This window comes from Cheilinus undulatus, linkage group 16, assembly GCF_018320785.1.
Source record: "Cheilinus undulatus linkage group 16, ASM1832078v1, whole genome shotgun sequence".
In the NCBI taxonomy this organism is placed as follows: domain Eukaryota; kingdom Metazoa; phylum Chordata; class Actinopteri; order Labriformes; family Labridae; genus Cheilinus; species Cheilinus undulatus.
In genome coordinates, this window is record NC_054880.1 from 31,631,861 (window position 1) to 31,647,380 (window position 15,520).

The 15,520-nt window shown below is 38.4% G+C and overlaps 1 protein-coding gene across 1 annotated transcript in view; it reads left to right on the forward strand.

Annotated features, from left to right (window-relative positions):
- Positions 1-375: 375 nt before the first annotated feature.
- Positions 376-15,520, forward strand: part of LOC121524109 (CMP-N-acetylneuraminate-beta-galactosamide-alpha-2,3-sialyltransferase 1-like) — a 130,198-nt gene continuing 115,053 nt past the window's right edge. Inside the window, exon 1 of the mRNA XM_041809311.1 lies at positions 376-584. The gene's annotated coding sequence lies outside the window, so the exon portion shown is untranslated. The remainder of the gene's footprint in view (positions 585-15,520) is intronic.

Here is a 15,520-nt window from a genome sequence, read left to right on the forward strand (position 1 = left end):
GTTTTAGGCTACAGAATAGGTTTTATCCTTAGGATGTGAAGCTTTGATTTCTGCTGTAAGTTTAACATTGGGATGTAAGACGACTGCAAGGAGTTGATTTGGGTTTTTAAGAGAAATGGAGAGGATCTGTAACCCTTACAGGAGATGATTTATCATTCCTGCAGCTATGAGCTGGAGGCGAACAGCAGGACTTGGACACGCATGCCAAAAAAGGGGAGAAAAAAAACCTGATGTGAGTGAGGATGCTGAGGGGCGTAGCAGTGTTGTGCTCCTCATGGTCAACGCTCAGGAATTAACATGCATGCCTGTCATTGCCTGGGAGCGAGTAACGGAATACGCGAGAAACTGGTCCCGTCCTCCTCGCTCGGAGGGAAAATACGCACGGACACGTTTGTTCCAGGAGGTGTGTGAGTAAATCTCCTCCCGGTGTTTTCATATTTAAGGAGGCAGCGGTGTGAGGTTGCCAGTTTGGAGCTTGTTTCCCTCGTATCGGAGCCTCGGAGCTGTGACAGAGCTGATTTTTCCTTCTCCGGAGCTGCCGCCGCAGCGCACGGAAATAACGGGAGTCCGCTCGCAGACTTTCAGTGAGTAGCTCTACGGGAGGCATGCTCCCTTTAGACGGCAATACTAACACCTTCAATCCTATTTAAAGGTGTTAATCTGTGCGCTTTAAACAGAGTGGCGCACTTGAAAGCTTTAAGTCTTAAAGTGCTGTTGACCAGGTGTTGCACTGTAACTTTATTCTGCAAAAATATGAGCACAACGTGGTGAAATAGAAGACAGCAGCATGTTCTTTTAGTATCTTAAGAACTGGCGTGCACAATCAGGCGTGCAGATTTATTATTATTATTTATTTTATCAGGACTGTGCCTGCCCATGTGGTCTAAATGTTAATTTCGTTGTTTGGTTCTCACCAACACACAAGTGCACACTTTAAAGCAGTGCTTCTCCTCTGGTCTATCCACACTACCCACCACCAACTCCTTAATTAGAAATTTCTGAGATTATTCAACCAATAAGGTTACTTTGATATAAAAAAGGCACAGTTCTGGCTTAAGAAGGTACAAAAATGTGACAAGACAGCCAGAGCAAATCAAACATGTCTAAAAAGTGCTTCTTGGAGTTAGTTTTGTTCAAACGCTGTATTCTGACCCACTGAAAATGGCTCCATGAACCACTTTCAGTTCCAGACCCACCAGTTTGGAACCACTGCTTTAAAGTCATGTTGAAAAAAAGAGAGACCTCTTCTTTTTGAGGACTGGTTTTGATTTCTTTGCTTTAGATCTGGTGTTTTAGGGCTGCTGGCTAACTTGTGCACTGCTCAGTCTTCACTGTGTTCTGCTGTGGACTGAAGCAACTGTTGCTTACCAACAGTAGTTGGACAGAGAAAGATATCTGTGCTGTAGATATGACACATAGGGGTGGACACTATGACCTTAGATCATTTTAAATCTCAGCAGTAACAGCATTATGGCAGGTTTTGTGAAATTACGATACAGTCCCCCTCCTTTTTCCTCAAACCTGTGGTACGATGCTCATCTCATGTCTCACAGAAAGATGCTTTCACACTCTCTTTTTCTTTACTTTTCAGTGCTGACTGAGTTTGTGGTTTTAGGTTTTTCTCCTGCTGTTTCTGTGAAGCTGTGAGTGAAAACTCCTGATTTTCTGATATGATATTTCATAGTTAAAGCCTTATGGGCAGAGCACTGGTGGCTTCGTGATTAGTTTGTGGACACCATACACAGCATAAGCATGTCATTCACCCTCTCTCCCAACCTCCAGCTCTATCCACTGTCCTGGTGTTTGAAGAGAGGCATAAAAAGCTCAATAAATGCATTCAGGTAACATATCAAGTAGGGACTTTAATAGTGAAAAGTAGTCAGAAATCCCATGTTTATTATTGTATGAACAAAGCTTTAGCAGAGCTACAGTTAGCATAAAGCTTAGATTCAATGGTCTGGGACTGATTTCTGAGTTTTTGTCTATTTTTTGTAGTTTTTCTTCTTATGTTGCTTCTTTAGAGAAACTTTCAGCAGGGCACAAATCAAGAGACACACTGCCCAGGGCCCAAGAAGGCTTAAAGCTACATTCAGCGCATTATATCACTGCTTTCTTTAAATGTAGACTATATTTGTGGGATTATGTCATGAATGCTTCTTGTTAGGCTCTTCATCATCTCATTTGATCATATTTCTTTCATTAAAACAGCTCCAAGGAGTATTTGAAAACTATATATACAGTGCTTAACAAATTTATTAGACCACCTGTCATATTTGTCTCAGAGACCGTCCAGCATCATGAAGTGCTTTAATGTGGACTCTTTCAATTTCAGTGAGCTCTCCACGTCTTACCATTTTGAACAGGAATGAGGGATTTCAAACTGAATTCACCCAAATTTGGGCTTCTCTGAGAAGTCAGAAATGAATCAAGCATAACATTCAAGTACTGAAACTCATTTTTCTGTTCAGGAATGCAAGTAAATATCTATAATTTGACATATTAATCAAGAAATAATGTGCTTTTCTATTTTTTCAGTCTTTTTGTAAATCAATAAATTTGAAAATTCATGGATAACAATAATAATTATATTTTAGCATTAATAATATCATCTGGGTTAAAGAGCTTCTACATATTGGTGTATTAACCATTGCAGAAACATAAAAATGATTTTGGTAATTATTAATGTTGTTCATTTAGGGCAGCTGTGGCATAAACCTTACTGTGGTTAGGGTTAGGATGGTCTAATAAATTTGTTAAGCATTGTAAATACAAAAGCCTACTTAAAAAATGGGGTTAAACTTGGTATTGGTCCTTTAAAAATAGGGATAGGAATTGATATGATTTTAATGATCTGGTGCCATTATCGATTCTGCCTATCAATTCAATTATTCATAGATTCCCTCAGAAATTACTTCTGTGAATTTTCTTTTTGGAAAAAGTAGATTATATAGGTTTTCACTGTTAATTAAAATTGTATTGAGTCTCTTCTATCTGAACATTGAACAAGATGTATGCCACCTTCAGTGAGAGTCAATGACAAGCACACTTCAATTACTTTAATTTTAACAGTCGTTTTTTTAAGACTAAAAAAATGTTTAACATCAAACTTTCTTTAAAATATAAAACCTTCAAATAAATATAAAACTAGTCTCTGGATACTAGATCTCTGTATGAGATTAACAGTTCTTATGCAAAAAGATGCGACTGTCCTTTACGTTTCCTCGACTTCTCTGTTCTTGTTTGCTCAGCTAACTGCCTCTCTGGAGTCCGTGTTTTTCAAGGCACGTGGAAGTAAGGCATTGATAAGGGAATCATTAAGATTAAATGTAAATGATGTTGATGGACTGAACCAATTGCAGCTAGTTCTCAACTGGAACTGGTTCTCGATTCCCATCCCTATTTAAAAAGGACATGTTCTGAGAAAATGGTCACAGTGTTGGGTAGGGTCATGCTGGAATTTTTGGTCCCAGTCTAAGCTCTAATTTAGTAGCAAGTGTGTGGAGTAGTAGTGTTTACAGCTGCTTCTTTGACAGAGTCCAAGCTGCAGCCTTGTTCTTTGAATAATTATGGACTTAAAGGGACTTATTATGCAAAAATCACTTTTCTGCTAAAACAAGCTGTTGTCAGATTTTCCCCTCATAATGTGGGGAGTTAGCACTGCCCTCTGGTTCGGTGAGCAGGGCTGAAACAGAGGGGTATTTAGACCAATATAAAATCTTATACTGGAGTGTTTTTCAGCAACAGACTTCACAGGCATGTTTTGGGGACTTCTGAGACTGATATAAACTTGTCTTAAAAGAGTAAAATATGTCCCCTTTAAAACAAGCAAGTCGTCTGTTTAAACATACATTAACATAGGGCTAGACAATGAATCGAGTTCAATCACAGTTTCAGCCTACCTCAATTATAAAAACAAGCTCATCATGCTTAAATGTTCACATTGCTGCATTCTGTTACGAATGTTTTCCGTCAGTTTTATCATGTGGTAAATGTTTCAGTGTTTGCTTTTATATTTTGGCCATTGATATTTTTATTGTTATGATTTATAAGGCAGTATTTTTTATTTATTAATTTTTTTTCCAATCTTTTTTCATGTATTACTTTTTTCAAAGCGTTAAAGGTGCAGTGTGTTAAAATAGGGAGATATTATCAAAACCAAATATTTAGATTCTAGATTGTAATGGTCAACTCATAATAACAGTAGCAACCAGTGGAATCTTACAAATGGGTTTCTGTTACTTGGTCTTTTTCTGTGGTACTATAGAAACGTGCAAGATGCAAAAAGCCAAGATGGTGCACTAAGTGGAGTGGGCCCTCCCTATGTGTGAATTAAAATCTTAAGCTAAGTTAATAGAAAATAAAGCTGTTTTATATATTCAGGGGGGTTAAACACTAATTTAGACATGCATATGAATTCACTTTATGTTAAATTTTCTTGTTTGTTCTGCTGCATGCTACCAGGCTAGATAGCACCTTTAAGGATGTATAGGTTTGATAAATGCATGTGATAGAGATGTAGTAAAACAACAACAGGTAATCTTTTTTCTTATTATCCCATTTTTTGCCATATGAAGCAGCCCTATCTGAAAGTATTTAAGCTCCCGTTGTTACACAAGTTGTTTTTTTTTTGTTTGTTTGTTTGTTTTTTTAAAAAAAACAATGATGACAGTATTGCAAAAATCAAGATTAGAATGATACTGGTTCAGTGTCACCATAGACATGTTAATAGATGGGATTGTGAGGTGTTTATTACAAAGGAAAAACAAAAATTTCCCCCAGAGAAGTTTTTTAATTGTAAACATTTATCATTCAGTGTTTCATTGTCACTGTGATGTCCCTGTGAGGCAACTCTTAGTACATGGGTTATGAGAGCCCAACTGTGGTGCATTTTGCATGAGATGTCACCTCATTTAGTAATGAAGGTGTCTGTGGCGTGCTAGTTAATTTTTCCACTGAAACCTTTCATCGCCATTATAAATAATAAGCAAGTGGAATACATTAGCTGAGCCGCTTGCTCATCACGTCTCCAATCAGATTGGATGGTGTGACCTTGGGGGACTGTACTGCAGTATTTAGAGAGGAGAGTGGCAGAGATAGAGAAGGGGCGCTTTGGTGCCGCCCATTATCAAGGAGCCCAATTACATCTGGAAATGGTAGTTGCCATAAGCAATTGCCTCTGTGACACTATAGGAGATGGAGCAGCTATTTTGAGAGCGATGTGTATCATCCCGATAATACGCTCCTCAGTCAAGCTCTCATCTGTATATTCTTTGTTATCTGAAAGATCTATGTGATTCCTTTGAAAGGAGACCTTTGTGGGCTTTTTTAACAATGGAGTGTGAGAGAAGCAATGAGTCACAGTGAATCATGGCAACTCTCACCAGCTGCCAGCCAGATGAAGACATGCTGCAAGGAAAAGTCTGATGAAACCGCAGTCGCACTTGTGCTGCTGTTTTCACTTTAAAGCACGCTATGCTGAACAGATTCGTAAAGGTTTTGACAAGGGCGCCTAACGTCTCATTCAAAGTTCGTGCAAGTTTCTCTAACAATCTCTAACTTCCACTTTTAAGATCTTTTTCTACCAGGCATTTCCTCCAGTCTTTAGCCGTGTGGTAGAATGGCTGAGTTAAGTCAGTGCAGGCTTTAGTGTAATCAGGTATTCAGCTCTAGCATTCAGGCTTTTAGCTCTAGACAGAGGAATCCTCGTGGCTCACCACAGTCCCAATCAGACTCTTTATGTACACCAACAAGGACCAAGAGTGGCGCAGCGGCAGAAATGTTTCCAGTCCCTCAGGTGGTGGTCTGCAGCCTGTACAGGAACATTTCTCTAATAGTTAGTGTCTTATGTTCAGGGCCTCCTGGCTCGGTCACAGACTGTCTTTTTCCTCTGCTGTTTTCCCCTTGGACTTCTCCCTGGCTTTTTGATTTGCCCTCTGTTTCCACTTAACAGTTCTGGCTTTTTTCCAAGAAACACCTCAGCACCATTCTTCCTTTATCCCCCCAGCATGTGCAGACTTCTTATACTCCGAGTCCATAAGGAGAGAACATAGCATTGACTTTTTGGGAGCATTTACCTCCTATGTCTCGGTTACATCTTACCTACTTGGGGAGCTATCACAGATGATTAACAAAATGACACTTTAAGCACGACTGCCTCTGCTCCAAAGACAGCCGGCGTGTGATTGCTGTCTTAATCTTTCCCTAGCGCAATCAGCGATGTCGGGACTATGCATCACTTCTGCAATTAGGCTTGTCAAATTACTGCGTGGCTTTTATCTACAACTGCTTGTATGATAATTCTTATTGGCAGGTGCCTTTGGAGGAGTGGGGAAAGGGAGTCCACAGCTGGTGTGTTTCAAGGGATGGATGCATTATGTAAAACTGTACTGTACTGTGCAGCAGATGTGTCTTCCTCCTGATGGCTAGCTCAGCTATGCAACCATCTCCATATTATTCTTCGGCATTGTGATCCTTTATTTGTAATTGAGTGCACACATGCATCCTTGACTTTCATTGTTTTATTGTCTCTCATCTTGCTGTCTTAATTATTCTCTGACAATCAGCGCGGCTGAGAGTTTGCATCAGTCCATCAGCACAGTTTGTCAAAGTGTCATCATCAATGTAAAGCATCTTCCGTACGTCTTATTCTCTTTATAGTCTTGCTGACAGGCCTGCAACGTCTCTGACCTTGTCAGGAGAAATGCCTTCATTCTTCAGTAGACTCCTTTATGTATGCTGATCCATGAGCTCTCACTCTACAAGACTTTGCTTAGGATTAGTGTTACTTCCTGCGTTTTTTAATTGCTTTGCTTTTCCGCTGTAGAGCATAGTTTGGCAACTGAAAAGGATGAAGAAGATGATTTTCTTGTGAGTCTGACATGTATCCTGTTTTGTGGATTTATTTAAGGAGAGCTAATTGTTATGCCTTGGAGGTCCATTGTTAATTAGACGTTATCTTGGGCAGAGCTCACATGGTCGCCGCTCTAATTGGCAGTCAAAGCTGTGGACCACCTGGCCTAGCCTTTAACTCACCAGGTGCTGCAGCAAAACCGTCAGCCTTGGCTTATGTGGGCATGAAGACCCTGGGATGTGCTGGCTATCGTTTCTGCAAACAGCAGTAAAATATCATTTCATGCAACATGAAGTAACAAGGCTGAGAAAGTGATTCTAAGATACAAGTGCAATCATTACATATAAATATATCATTCATTAATCTTTGCTTTTTGGACTTTTTTTTATCCTACAATAGAGTTGCCATCAAGGTTATTATAGTGGATGAAAACGAATGAAATAATGAAAAATAAAATGTCAAAATCATTTTAGTTAACTTAAACTAAATAAAAACAACCAAAAAGAAAAATAACTGTATTCTGTGCTTACAAAATTAACAAAATACATTAAAATTAGAGACAAAATGTTGTTATTTTTTTTCTTTAAACCAAGCAGACTGACTGGCACACCATTAATGATTTTTTGGGCACAGTGATTTACATTTTGGATTGGAAATGGGTTCCTGCCTTAATATTCTCTTACATATCAACATTTGACACTGTTCATTGCAGGGATTTGAACAGTTAGCCAGCTAAACCGGTAAAGTCTGATCCCTTTGTAGTTGGCACCAGAATCATAAGTCGGTCCAACTAATTCTTAATGATTTTTATCTGTTAAGGCCTAGAATCTGGGTCAAATGCTCTGTCTAAACTGTAACACAGCCACCCAGCACTAGCTGCCTCTTTAGATGTTCTTAATGATTCCTGACTTGCTTCCGCAAACATTGTAAACAATGATGAACAGATGGCAGCGATGACATCTCATTTGAACAGTGTGGTTTAGCACAATTTGGATCTAGAAAATTGAGATAAAGTTGCTGTATCAGGTTAAACTGACATGAAACTAAAGTAAGAATGTTGAGGTGAACCTGCAAAGAGAATTGACGACCAGTGGTGCTAGCGATGCTAATATTAGCAACATAAGCGTGAAGCAGCTATGCACCTTTACAGGCTGAAATTAGTTTATAGAGTGTGTTTTCTTGACTTTCGATTGATAGACTGGGTGCAATTATATTCTGAGTTTAATCTAATTAGAAATGTTTCATGTAGGACTATCACTAGTTTATAGTAATGAAAGGTAAAATATAAGATTATAGGAATATGTGTTTTTTTGGGTGCCAATGCCTGTACCAATAGGAATCAAAATAATTACGATTACCGATATATCAGCCAATTTAATCTTTTTCATAATCTCTTTTGGATTGATTAATAAATAAAACAAAAAGCTGTTTCTGATCACTTGAATGTAGTTCAAAAACGTGTTACAGGGATATAAATTGAAGGCAGAACATTTTATTTCATATTTTTATTGTGATAAAAAGAACTATCATGAAGAAAATTATATGCAAAAATCTCAGTGAGTGTATTTACAAATGATAAATCTATTTTTATCTCTAAGTTATAGGTAAGCGGATGAGCTCTTTCATAAAATTCGCAACTAAAGCGTGATTTGAAATGCTCCTCTTTATTGTCCTCCAAACGTACATTCTCATTTGCTTTCCTCTATCTTTCTGAACTGATAAGTCATTATGAATCAAACTCCAACCAGTGTTTTTTCCCTGCACTTTATTATTGAAAATACAGGTGTTAAGGTCGGCGTCCATTGGCCAAATTTTGGCTGATTAACGATTATTTTTGATAGAATATAATTAGCCAATTAAACTGACTAATCAGGCCCTAGAAAAAGCCCATACCTAAGATCAGATACATCCTCTGAGTTATCAGTAATAAACCAGAAGAAGTAGATTTTGTGATTGTGCTCTCTATCTATAATTTCATGTTTTTTCTATTTAGGCCATTTTAATTGGTGTCAGCGTTTGTAAGGTGTGAAGCTCACAGTCTAAAATCTACAGGTCAGGACTTTGAGAAATACTTTGCGAGACCAGGAGACAACACTGCCTCTCTGCTCTACTCTGTCTGTGACAGCCACCAACATTAATCTATGTATCTTTACAAGACGCTTAAAAGGCTTCATACAATGCCTTTGCAGACTGGTGAGTTAGTGGGGATGAGGTAGAGCGGAGAGGCATGCAGCACTCAGAGAGAGGCACATCCTCTGCAGAGCTGCATGAGATTTTTTTTAGAGTGTAGCTGCTATGAATTGATTAAAAAGCATCTTATTTCTCTGTATCACTGCTTTGTATTAGCACTCAGACTCATCCGATATCTGATTGTCCACTGCTGCAGCAGTTTTGGGTTAAAAATAAGAATGCATATTTTTATTTTTTCTATAAAAACTTTGGTACTGTCATTAATATAAAATATATCACAGATACATATAGTAGCAGATGTCATATTCTTTAACCATTGGTTTCCAACCTAGGGTCCAAGAACCCCTAGGTGGGGCATCAAAGATCTCAGGGGGGCATGAGGATTCATCTGCTCTGAGTTTATCAAAATTAGATTGGCATTTATTGATGAAGATCATGGCAAACTTTACTGAAATAGTCAAACATCTTTTGGTATAATAGACATATGTAGACATCTTTCATGCTGTGCAATAAAACTTTCAGCTTCCTGCAAGGTCATTTTTGAAAATTTAGAGGTGAAACCAAATTTAATTGATATTGTATTCATGGGAAACGTAAACTTTTTGTATTTTCACTTTTGTTTTGAGATTTAAGTTAGATGGCTGCATTGGGAGAGCAATGCAAATGTCTCATGAGCCGGTAGTTTGACCGTAGCTGCAGAGGATAAAAAAATAACAGTCCTTTTTAGAAAAGAAGATTGATATCAGTTTGAACAAAATAGAGACAACACAAGGCAAGCTGAGGTTTGTTTTCCCATGTATGTTAGTAAACCAGCCATGTGTCTGTGAACAGTAGCTGGAATTAGAAAGGCTTTTATTGTCATCGAGATTGTTCACATGTGGAAAATTGCAGTCTGGTACAGAAACAACGCCAAATAGCCCCACAAAGCCAGGCAAAGAGGGGTTAGTTAGGCTTAGTACACAGTTTCAAGCAGTGCTATGCACTGCCTAAAGCATATTTACACCAGGCACTGCAAGAATAAGGCTAGAAGAATCTTCTCCGATCCCAAACACCCACATGATGTTCTCTTCACCCTGCTGCCGTCGGAAAGAAGATAGCAGATACATCAGGACAAGAAGTGCTCCTACCCTCTGGCCAACAGCAACCTAAATGAGGTCACTCTCTAACTTCAGTCCCTATCATGAGATTATCAGTGTTTCTTACTATTCTATTATGGTTTTATTTTATTTGATCTCTGTTCGTATAAAGGGAACAACACAACATCTTTAAGCAGGGACTGTATTGTGGTAGGATTGCATTCGACCAATAAAACCTTATTGATTAACTGTTCCTCTTCAGCATGCATCTTACTGAGGTAAATTAAGGGTGATAGGATAATCGTGTTATGTAGTATTTTTTGCTTTTCTCTCATAAAGTTAATGATCAAATTAGTCCAGGCAAAATATTCTCTTCCTAAAACAAAATCCATGTTCAAACTTTTTATTGATTTGTCTTTGTGCTTGCGTGACAGTATTAAGAAAATAACTTCTGACATCTTTAAAAGCCAACAGTAGAAGGTCAGAGAGAAAAAGAGTTAAACAAAAACAAAACACAGAAACTAAACCGGCATGGGTGCCCTAAGATCTAGTCTCTACACATTGATGTCAGTCCATGAGGATTTCACAGTGTGCCATAGATCATCAATTTTCCATTTGCTATTAAAACCTGTTTCTCCCAGTCTAAGATGAAGGTCATTTTTCCAGCTGGGCTGCAGTGTAAAATGTAAATAAAAACAGAATGCAATGATTTATAAATCTCATATCACAGATCGCATATTAAAAATCAGACATTTTACCATTTAATGAAAAATATTTGCACATTTTGAATTTGATGGCAGCAACACATTTAAAAAAAGTAGGGACAGGGAAACAGTTAGTAAACGTCTGTAAAGTGAGGTGACCAGCGGCTGAATTTTAGGAGAGGAATGTTGTCCCATTCTTGCCTGATGCAGGATTCTAGCTGCTCAACAGTCCTGGGTCTTAGCCAGATTGTTTTTTGTTCGTTTTATGATGTGCCAGATGTTTTCTACTGGGGAAAGGACTGCCAGCAGGCCAGTTCAGCACTCGCACTCTTCTGTTATGAAGCTATGCTGTTGGTGGGATATGCATGAAATACTTTTCAGCATTGATAGTGTCTTTCCAGTTGTGTAACCTGCTGATGTCACAGGCACTAATGCAACCCGTATCATAAGAGTTGCAGGCTGTTGAACCATGCAACAATAACAAGCTGGGTGGTCCCTCTCCTCTTTACTTCACAGGACACTGCATCCATGGTTTCCAAAAATAATTTCAAATTTTGATTCATCTGACCACAGAACAGTTTTCCATTTTGCCTCAGTTCATTTTAAATGAGCTTTGGCTCAGAGAAGATGGCGGTGTTCACATATGAATTCTTCTTTGCACTGTACAGCTTTAGCTTGAATTTGTGGATAGAACGGTGAACTCTGTTGACAGTCAGTGTTTTTTCGGAATAGTTCCTGAGCTCAGGCTGTTAAATATTTGGCACTTTGTCGAACTTAGGGAGTTCCAGGGGCATGCTTCCTCAGATATTTTTGCTTATCAAATGGTAATCAAATAGTTACCCACATTATTTTTAAGCAATTTATTTTTAATGTATTTTGAGTTTATGAATAGCAAATAAATCATATAACTTAAATCATAGAGTGCTGAATTTCTCAGTGTTAAACATGTACTTAAAGAGGTTGGGAAATTGATTTACTCTAAGGTATGGAACTTAGTTTTGCATTTGTAGCGGAGAGGTTTTCAGAAATGGCTTTTGGGACTCCCAGGGGGGTGTGATACTCTTTCAAAAAATAGAAAAATGTAAAGTGGTTTTAAATGGTATTTTGCCTTTTGTTGTAAAATACATGAAATAAGTTCAGTTGAAATAAAACCATAGTTATTAGGTGAGAATTTAGTAGGCCCACTCAGTGCTACAGTCCATTCGTTACTTGTATTCTACTTCTAGCCTTTCTTTTAATAAATTACCACATAAAATGAATTATGGCTTGTTAGACTGTTGTGTTATTTTTTTTAATGGCCTTATGCCAAAGTAGGGAAAGACCATAAGTGAGTGTTCACGTTTTATGTTCAAAACATTTCCAGGGACAGTGGAGGTCTCCATTCTCTGGCATTTTCAGTCCATATTTTGGTCCAGTTTTTAGCCAGTCAGATGGCGTGCATATCATTTGTCCCAAATGTAGAGGACGGAATATTTGTGAAATTTACAGTGCTGTGAAAACTATTTGCCAATTTCTGATTTCTTGTTTTATATATATGTCAAATTTAAATTCTGTCAGATCATCAAGCAAATTTCAGCTTTAGATGAAGATAACCTGAGTAAATACAAAGTGCAGTTCTTAGATGATGACTTCAGTTATTAAGGAAAAAAGCTATCCAAACCTACCTGGCTCTTTGCAAAAGAAGTAACTGCCCCAAATAGAAAAGGCATTTCTCACTCTTTGGGACTCCAACAAACCACAGTGAGAGCCATTACCCACAAACAGAGACAACTTGGAACTGTGTTGAACTTTCCCATGCCTACCAAAACTACTCCAAGAACACATCGAGAACTCATTAAGAAGGTCACGAAAGAACCCAGAACATCAAGACCTGCAGGCCTCACCTGACTCAATTCAGGTCAGTGTTCATGATTTAACAATAAGAAAGACACTGGGTAAAAATGGCATCCATGGGAGAGTTCTAAGGCCAAAACCACTGCTGGCCAAAAAGAACACAAAGGCTCATATTTTCCAAAACATCTTGATGATCCCCAAGACTTTTGTCCAATTATTCTGTGGACTTAGGTGACAAAAGTTGTGTTTTTTGGAAGGAAATGCAGCATTTTATATAAAGGTCATACCAACAGTCAAACATGTTAGTGTGATGGTCTGGGGCTGCTTTGCTGCTTCAGGACCTAGATGACTTGCCGTAATTAATGGAACCATAAATTTTGCTCTCTACAAAAAAATCCTGAAGAAGAATGTCCGGCTATCAGTCAGTGAGCTCAAGCTCAAGCACACTTGGGTTATTCAGCAGAACAATGAAAACACACCAGTAAGTCCAACTCTGAAAGGCTTCAAACAACAAAAAAGTGTTTTGGAGTTGCCTGATCAAAGTCCGGACTGACTGAGATGCTGTGGCATGAGCTTAAACAGGCCGTTCATGCTGGAAAACCCTCCAGTGTGGCTGAATTAAAATAATTCTGCAAAGAAGAGTGGGCCAAGATTCCTCCACATTGATGGGATTTCCAATAATCACAAATGCTTGTTTGCACTTGTTTCTGCAAGAGGTGACTCAATCATATAGGTTTAGGGGGCAATTACTTTTTCACATAGGGTCAGGTTTGGATGGTTTTTTATCACTTAATAAATGAAATAATCATTTAAAAACTGCATTTAATCAGGGTTTTTTGTCGAATATCAAAATTTGTTCGACGATCTTAAACATGCCAAATATGACATGACAAATGTGCAAAAAGAAAGAAAAAGAAGAAAAAGAAATCAGGGTGATCCATGTTTCTACTATGGGACATACAACCATTAGCTGCCTGCTAACTTGTTAGCACTGAGGAACATCAAATAGTCACAACATGAAAGGGGGCTTATCTTCTCCCATCATAGCAGAGACTAACATACTTCCATCAATAAATCAATTCTCCAGCAGTGCTTCTATACTGGGTCAAGGACAATAAAGTTAGACTTGAGTGTTACCATACCGAGGGATTTATCAAGACACTGCACTTTCTTTTACACTGACTTAGAAACTCTTGCTTCAGTTTTTCTCTGAAGAGTATGGTAAGAGTATGGTAAAAATGATGGAATCTGCTCTGTGTGTAAGATTGAGAGTTGTATTTCCTCCACAGTGGGAGAAAGTTTACCCATGGCCCTCATAAATCTGGACTCGCTGGTCCAAGACCATGGGGATCATAATGCTTTGTCTTTTCAGAAGGCCAGACAGGTGTGTCCAGTGTTTGACACAAACAAACCTCTGATTAAATGTCCCATGCATCGCTGTGCCCTGGAGGACAAAAGGCCTTTTGTCTTCATTCACAAAAGTCAAAAGGATGTTTTTGTCTTGCAGCTCCGGCATTTAAAGTTCACTCTAATTCCCAAATGTGTCATCTGTTTGTTCTCTCATCACAAAGGGAATTTAAAATGTAAAACGGATGTAGACAATGCTCTTTATCTTGATGTGTAGAGCAGAGGGTGGTGTTTAACATTGCGCTGTAACTGTGTTGTGTTCGCAGCCTCAGGCAGAAAGTGGTAAGTGTAGAGCAGAGCAGAGGATGATCTGAATCTGTGTGATTTGTTGTTGTTGCAGTTTATTATTTTTTTTCCAGGAACTGTTGTGTTCTGGCCTGGAGCCTTGCCAGCAAGTGTTGTCTGATTCCAACCTACATACAGTATGTACATTATATTTACACTCTACATTACCCAGGAGAGTATGAGTCATTTTTAGCACATAGGACTTGTGTTTAATCAACATCACAGCAGCAGAAACAAGAAAATAAGTTATAATTCAGTCACAAATAGACCAACACAAAGGTGATAATGCAGACTGTTCATAATAAACAGGCCTATCCCTAACATAATTACTGACAGTGGAATCACTTGCCTTAATGCTACTATCATTAATAAAGGTTCATCAATTAAACATACTATATGGAAAACAGTAGCTCTGCTGGTGAGGACTTCTCCACTACTGGACTCACAGAGCTACAGAGTGTAGGTTAATTCTCCTCTCGAGGTCACTGCAGGAATAATGAGTAGGAGAAATGTAAATACTCCTCTTTGCTTAACTACTGGAGCTTTTAAAGTACCTGAGAGAAGCCAAATTTGAGATTTAGCCTCATAATGAGCTGCTCATTGAAATACAAGCAGGGCTGAAAAGGCTTTACAGCTTTCGGGGGGGATGGGAGGAAAAATAAATATATATTTGGTTAGTGGGTAGGGAATGCAGCTTTGAAATGTAGTTTTCTTTTCATTTGTGGCAGAATACAAAAGACTCAAGATTTTTTTTCTTTTGCATCCTTTCAAAGGATAAAATAAACATTTTTAGTAAGATAAGAAGATTAAGACAAAACCTATTAATTGCAGCTTATCTAAGCTCAGCCAACAAGCATGACTAAATACTATACAGCAGCACCACTCCAACTTTTTTCAGGGTCAGATTTATAGATCAGTCTTTGTTGTCATTGCAGAGAACAAGTAAAGTGCAGTTGAACTGGATGGCCGCCTTTAACACTGCAGATGGCATAAGAGGAGGCAGGGATAAATTAATGAGGGGAAACGCTTTAATCACAAACAGAAATCACAATATTGCACATTCCCATGTGCTTTACATATCAAACATACCTGATGTATAGAGTACATGAACCATGAATTCCCACTGGATAGTACAGTGTTCATGAAAAGTACAAATAGCCCAGACTGCTGCATCT